This window comes from Staurois parvus, unplaced genomic scaffold, assembly GCF_062004578.1.
Source record: "Staurois parvus isolate SC_StPar_1 unplaced genomic scaffold, SC_StPar_1.0 ptg000140l, whole genome shotgun sequence".
Classification (NCBI taxonomy): Eukaryota; Metazoa; Chordata; class Amphibia; order Anura; family Ranidae; genus Staurois; species Staurois parvus.
The window spans coordinates 729,950-735,949 of NW_028317936.1; positions in this window are offsets into that span (position 1 = coordinate 729,950).

The window sequence follows — 6,000 nt, forward strand, 5'->3', positions numbered from 1 at the left end:
TGAATGTCCTTTTCCTGACAATCCTCTCCAGGCTGCGGTCATCCCTGCTGCTTGTACACCTTTTTCTTCCACACTTTTCCCTTCCACATAACTTTCTATTAATGTGCTTTGATACAGCACTTTGGGAACATCCAACTTCTTTTGCAATTACCTTTTGAGGCTTTCCCTCCTTATGGAGGGTGTCAATGATGGTTTTCTGCACAACTGTCAGGTCAGCAGTCTTTCCCATGATTGTGATTATTACTGAACCAGACTGAGAGACCATTTAAAGGCTCAGGAACCCTTTGCAGGTGTTATGGCTTAATTATCTGATTAGAGTGGGACACTTTGAGCCGAGAATATTGCACCTTTTCACAATATTCTCATTTTCTGAGATTGTGGATTTGGGGTTTTCATGAGCTGTAAGCCATAATCATCACAATGATGACAAATCACGGCTTGAACTATCTTGCTTTACATGTAATGAGTCTATCTCATATATTAGTTTCACCTTTTAAGTTGCATTACTGAAATAAATTAACTTTTGCACCATATTCTAATTTTTCGAGTTTCACCTGTATATGTAAAGCGCTGCGTAAATTGACGGCGCTATATAAGTACCTGAAATAAACAAATAAATATACTGTATGTATATATATATATATATATATATATATATATATATACCGTATTTTCCGGCGTATAAGACGACTGGGTGTATAAGACGACCCCCCTACTTTTCCTGTTAAAATATAGGGTTTGGGCTATACTCGCCGTATAAGACTACCCCTCTACCAACCAATCACGGCAAGCGATGTACCAGTATTTTCTGTGCACACTGCATACAAAGCCTGCTTGGATTGGGTGGGTCAGCTCTCCCTGCCTGCCCAGCCCTGCCTGTCTCCAAGATGATCCGAGCGGTACCATAAATTGCACAAAACTGCCACATTATAATATTAATAATTAATTACCGTATTTCATAGAAATGAAGGGGACAAGGTCGGATGCAGCAGTACCATACCGGTACTTCCGAGCTGACGCTTCTGCGCATGTCTTCGGCAGCAGTAGACGATCGCTGATCACCATTCCTCGCAGAACTGCATGAGACGTCGGATGCAGCCGTTCAGTGCTCGATTGATCGTGACTGAAACTGTGACATGCGCAGAAGCCGCTACCCGATGTGTATCCCTTCTCTGCATATCACAGTTTCAGTCAAGCTCAATCGAGCACTGCTGCATCCGACGTCTCATGCAGTTCTGGGAGCTATGGTGATCTACTGCTGCCGAAGACATGCGCAGAAGCGTCAGCACGGAAGTACGGTAAGGTTTCAGCCCAGTACCCGGCGTATAAGACGACCCCCGACTTTGTAGAAGATTTCCAGGGGTTAAAAAGTCGTCTTATACGCCGGAAAATACGGTATATATACACATTCGATATTTAGACCGATCATTTCTTTGTGAGTGGGCAAACATTCAAAATCAGCAGGGGATCAAACAGGGATTTCATTCACTGTATATACTGTATATATACCATGATTTTTAAAATATATTTTCATATTTTTGTTCCATGTGGGAAATTCTGAGGCCCAACCCCACCCCTCCCACATACATACAGTGGGGATCGAAAGTTTGGGCACCCCAGCTAAAAATTTGTATTAATGTGCATAAAGAAGCCAAGGAAAGATGGAAAAATCTCCAAAAGGCATCAAATTACAGATTAGACATTCTTATAATATGTCAACAAAAGTTAGATTTTATTTCCATCATTTACACTTTCAAAATAACAGAAAACAAAAAAATGGCGTCTGCAAAAGTTTGGGCACCCTGCAGAATTTATAGCATGCACTGCCCCCTTTGCAAAGCTGAGACCTGCCAGTGTCATGGATTGTTCTCAATCATCGTCTGGAAAGACCAGGTTATGTCAATCTCAAAGGTTTTAAATGCCCAGACTCATCTGACCTTGCCCCAACAATCAGCACCATGGGTTCTTCTAAGCAGTTGTCTAGAAAACTGAAACTGAAAATAGTTGACGCTCACAAAGCTGGAGAAGGCTATAAGAAGATAGCAAAGCGTTTTCAGAGGTCAATATCCTCTGTTCGGAATGTAATTAAGAAATGGCAGTCATCAGGAACAGTGGAAGTTAAAGCAAGATCTGGAAGACCAAGAAAAATATCAGACAGAACAGCTTGCAGGATTGTGAGAAAAACAATTCAAAACCCACGTTTGACTGCACGATCCCTCCAGAAAGATCTGGCAGACACTGGAGTTGTGGTACACTATTCCACTATAAAGAGATACTTGTACAAATATGGTCTTCATGGAAGAGTCATCAGAAGAAAACCTCTTCTACGTCCTCACCACAAAAATCATCGTTTGAACTTTGCAAATGAACATATAGACAAGCCTGATGCATTTTGGAAACAAGTTCTGTGGACCGATGAGGTTAAAATTGAACTTTTTGGCCGGAATGAGCAAAGGTACGTTTGGAGAAGAAGGGGCACAGAATTTAATGAAAAGAACCTCTGTCCAACTGTTAAGCATGTGATTGGATCAATCATGCTTTGGGGTTGTGTTGCAGCCAGTGGCACAGGGAACATCTCACGAGTAGAAGGAAAAATGAATTCAATAAAATTTCAGCAAATTTTGGATGGTAACTTGATGCCATCTGTGAAAAAGCTAAAGTTAAAGAGAGGATGGCTTCTACAAATGGATAATGATCCCAAACACACCTCAAAATCCACGGGGGATTACATCAAGAGGCGTAAACTGAAGGTTTTGCCATGGCCTTCACAATCTCCTGACCTCAACATAATTGAAAATCTATGGATAGACCTTAAAAGAGCAGTGCGTGACAGACAGCCCAGAAATCTCAAAGAACTGGAAGACTTTTGTAAGGAAGAATGGGCAAAGATACCTCAAACAAGAATTGAAAGACTCTTGGCTGGCTACAAAAAGCGTTTACAAGCTGTGATACTTGCCAAAGGGGGCAGTACAAGATATTAACTCTGCAGGGTGCCCAAACTTTTGCAGACGCCATTTTTTTGTTTTCTGTTATTTTGAAAGTGTAAATGATGAAAATAAAATCTAACTTTTGTTGACATATTATAAGAATGTCTAATCTGTAATTTGATGCCTTTTGGAGATTTTTCCATCTTTCCTTGGCTTCTTTATGCCCATTAATACAAATTTTTAGCTGGGGTGCCCAAACTTTCGATCCCCACTGTACATATACAACGGTAAACACAGCCATTGGGGTGCCTACGGGTGAAAACATTGAGACAGGCAAGCCAGAATGGGAGCAATATTAGCAGGTCCATAATCCATGGTTACCTCTAAACTGATGACCCATAGGGGCCTATGGAAAATTTAGGGTACTGAAGTTTTTCATTGTTTTACAGGTGTGTGCAATGTTAGGCTTCACCTTCATCTTTTATATAAAAAAAGGAGTAATACATTGCATTTGTGAACCCTAAAATAATAGGGACTACCGCCATTTTATTCCCCAGGGTCTCTCTCTTCATAACATATATTTTGTTGGGGGGGGGGGGGGGGGTTAATCTTCAGGCCTAAAATTATTTTCTGAACATGTGTTCAGAAAGAAAAGAAAAGGATGTTCAAAAACACTCAAATTTGCACTCAATGACACCAATGCTGGGGATTATCATTGCACTCACTGACACCAATGATGGGAGTTATCATTGTACTCATTGACATGAGTGTTGGGGGTTATTATTGCATCCACTGACACGAGTGCTGGGGGTGATTATTGCACTCATTGACACCAATGGTGGGGGTTATTTTTGCTTCCATTGACACCAAAGACGGGGGTTATTATTGCACTCACTGACACCAATGCTGGGGGTTATTATTGCACTCACTGACACCATGTTGGGGGTTATTATTGCACTCACTGACACCAATGCTGGGGGTGAATATTGCACTCATTGACACCAATGATGTGGGTTATTATTGCACTCACTGACACCAATGCTGGGGGTTATTTTTGCTTCCACTGACACCAATGCTGGGGTTATTATTACATCCAATGACACCAATTTTGGGGGTTATTATTGCATCCCATGACATCAATGTTCAGGGTTATTATTGCATCAAATGACACCAATGTTGGGGGGTTATTATTGCATCCAATGACACCAATGATGGGGGTCATTATTGTATTCACTGACACCAATGATGGGGGTTATTATTGCATCCAATGACACCAATGTTGGGGATTAATATTGTATCCACTGACACCAAACAATGGGGGTTATTATTGCATCCAATAATACCAATGTTGGGGATTATTATTGTATCCACTGACACCACCAATGATTGAGATTATTATTGCATCCAATAACACCAATGGTGGGGTTATTATTGTATCCACTTACACCATTGATGGGGGTTATTATTGCATCCAATAATACCAATGTTGGAGGTTATTATTGTATCCACTGACACCAATGTAGGCAGTTATTCTTGCATCCAATGACACCAATGGTGGGGGTTATTATTGCATCCAATAACACCAATGTTGAAGGTTATTATTGCATCCACTGACAACAGTGTTTGGGGTTATTATTGTATCCACTGACACCAATGATGGAGGTTATTATTGCTTCCACTGATACCAATGGTGGGGGTTATTATTGCATCAAGAGACACCAATGTTGGTGGTTATTATTGTATCCACTGATACCAGTGTTGGGGTTTATTGTATCCACTGACACCAATGCAGGGGGTTATTATTGCTCCAACTTCTTCAAAGTGCCTTGCGATACACTGCAGAAAATACATCAGGATGATGAGGTGTGAAAATGCGCTGCTGTTGTGCTTCCCTCTGGAAGTGTCATGGCCGCACTTGAGGCCCTCTATAATTTTCCCATTTACCAGCACTGCTATAGAAGCTGCCAATCACTGTATCAGACACTGCTAACTCAGTCATCTCCTCTATTTTCCGGTTCCCGTGCCAAGTGGATACCCTGCTGCAATGAGAACACAGGAGGTTGGCCACTCAGTAGAGGCGCCATTTAGAGATCTCCACCTCATCCAATCAGAGAAAAATTAGCATGCATTGAGAAAAAGCAAAGCGTTCTCTGAATGGCGCGCGTACCCAGCAACCAACCTCCTGTATTCATAATGCAGCAGGGGCAGCCGCTCGGACCCGGAAGCTGGAGATCACTGGAGTGGAAGGTTCCAGCTTCTAGAGCAGTGGTCTTCAAACCGCAGCCTAGGGGCTGGATGTGGCCCTTTGCCTGCCTTAGGATAGAAGATGGAGCCTGTTTATGGTTGTTTGTTGGCCCAGTCTACATATTAAGCCAATGGCTATGCTAATTCTATGCTATTCTATTCTATGTCAATTCTTCACAAATCAACCTCCTAATATCTCCGCATGCTGCTCTTCAGGTGGCAAATATTTTCGGCTTTGATCCAGACTACATCATGCTGTTTCTTTATCCATCCTTTGCACCCACTTGATTGCACTGGCATGATCCAGAATTTTTTGGTATACAAACTTGAGAAGGTCTTCTCTATATAGTGTGTATCCCAAAAAATTCTGGATCATGCCAGTGCACTCAAGTGGGCGCTAAAGATGGATAAAAAGCATCATGATGTAGTCTGGATCAAAGCCGAAAATATTTGCCATATGACGTCTTCTTCCTCTTCTCTATTCTTCTCCCTCTCTTTTGGTGTTGTGGTAGATACAATCGTATCTCTAGACCAGCCATCCTCAACCATAGTTGCATGGCTTCCTAAGGTTCATCCAGAGGTTCCTAGACCTGTGGCCGGTTGACCTCCCAACTGATGGTGACTACCTAGGTGTGAAGCTCAACACCTCTTGGCAGGGCCATCAGCATGACACCAAAGATCTTTTTAGCTATCTGAAAGGGTGGAATTCTCAACCAGAGTTCCATGGTTCCCTAGGGTTCCTCCAGAGGTTCCTAGATCTCATTATTTTAAGGAGGAAAGGTCTAAAAATCATGCAGGCAGTGTTATTAATCATGGGTAGTCCCAACAC